Genomic DNA, 2032 nt, shown 5'->3' with positions numbered 1-2032 from the left:
TTTACATGAGTTGCTTTTTGAATGTTCCTTTCATAATCCTGTTTTAACTGTTATAGCATTTAATTCCATTAACGTCATTGCGTCATCACGCTATCCACATTTCCTCTGGAGTTTCATGTCATTTTGGGTGTTTCATTTTTAATTTGTGGACTTTAACTGCAGTTTGGCACTTTCACTTTCATTCAGGAACATTTCATGCATGGCCCCCGTGACAAACAAGATACTGGATACGAGAACTGCTGGAAGAGTGTTGTTTTAATGGAATTTGACACTGCACTCAGTATGGGGGGAAAAAACTTTGCATTTGCCGTGTGAGTCTGTGGTCCTTTACTGACTGTGCGTTCACACCGAAGGCAGTAAGAGCGTCAAATGTTAAACTCAAAATTAGCTACATTGATCTTGTATTTAAAGGAGCCGTTGCAGCATATCAGTTACATTCCTGCATAAAACATGCTTTCTAGCGAGAAAGTGTTGCGCACTTTTTATCAAATTCATTTAACAATGGAAGATCAAGTTGCATGTGGTGTGGCTTTGCTCTACTTAATTATCCAATATGTGTCTATATGTCTGAAATATCCTGAAGCAGCAATACTGTTTTGTATTGTCGCATGAGTTTCCCACTTTTTTAAAAGATATATACATAAATATAACATTAATGCACATCAGTAACTCGCCAGTAACTTATTTAATGCATGCTCCTGTAAGAAAACATTGTAAAAAATTGAAAATCCGGTGACCGCTATAATCAAACCCTTGGGAACAACTGTGGTCGGAACCAAAGTTCACAGGTCTGTGTTCTCTGAACTCCTCTCCAACGGTGGACTTCTTCATTTGATTGTTTGCCGCCAAACCGCATCATGGCTCATTACCATAAAGTTAACTTGATTTCAACTCTCCTCTCCTCTCCTCATTGAAAATGAATGACTTCCAGCTACTTTGACGCTCTCGCCGCTTTCGGTGTGAACGTCCGGTGACTCGATAGGTGCAGAGAATAGTGTCAAACAGCTGTGTGTGAATGGAATATCCTGTTGCAAAATGCAGCGAAAGTCCTACACAATGGTAATAGTTTGATTACGGTTTTTACATGTCTGTGCTCCACTTCAATAATGTGACTAAAATGGCATACTCCACATGTCTTATTTCCATTTAGTTCGATTATGACCTTAATTGGATTAAATTATTCAAAAATCGCTGTTTACATGGTAGACTCTTAATCAGAGTATTGACTTAAGCGGATTATTAGTGTAAACATACTCAATGATGCACAGAAAATGAGTCAGCAGGATTCAACACAATATAAACCCAATGTGTCAGGCAGTCCCGGATGAGCCTGTTACAGATGTAAAGGTCACAGAAACCTGATTCTGTGATAAAAACAGGCCAGCTCTGTCTGGACGGTTTGACAGCCAAACTCGGTTTCTTCCCAAACAATATTGATTGAGGTAAATTTGCATCAGTTCGCACATCTGAATCAGTTCATTTCTGTTCCTGTTAATATGATGTATTAGTGACCGCGGCTATCTCTTTAAAAGAACAACTCACAAAGTGAAATTTTGAATAACTTTGGATTGTTACCTGAGAAGACCGAAAAAAAAATTGATGAAAAACCCAAAATAGTGACTGGAAATTTTTGACCACTTCATTCAGCCTAATTTTGTTGGGAAAATGCTCTTTTTTTACCCAATTTCATTCAGTATAATTTGTATCTTTATTTTAATGTATTTTTGTTGGTGAGTTATCTAGAAAATAAACAAAAAGAATTAAAACATTTTAGGTGAAGTGGGGTGCAAATAATACTTTTTGGCCTTAAGGGAATTATGTTACATTCAAGTAGGCTTATTATAATAACAATATAGTATTTCTGACCATTTCCTTTATAATTTGAGTTATGAATTACAGTATTGCAATACTACTTGGTATCGTGACACTTTAGCTGGTATAGAATCGTAAGACTAATTAATGGTATCACAACAACCCTAACCCTAAAGTTTTATGTGTAGGCTTGTATTTCACTGTAATGTAAAATACTCAA

This window comes from Danio aesculapii, chromosome 16 (assembly GCF_903798145.1).
Source record: "Danio aesculapii chromosome 16, fDanAes4.1, whole genome shotgun sequence".
Taxonomy (NCBI): domain Eukaryota; kingdom Metazoa; phylum Chordata; class Actinopteri; order Cypriniformes; family Danionidae; genus Danio; species Danio aesculapii.
This window is presented reverse-complemented; position numbering follows the sequence as displayed.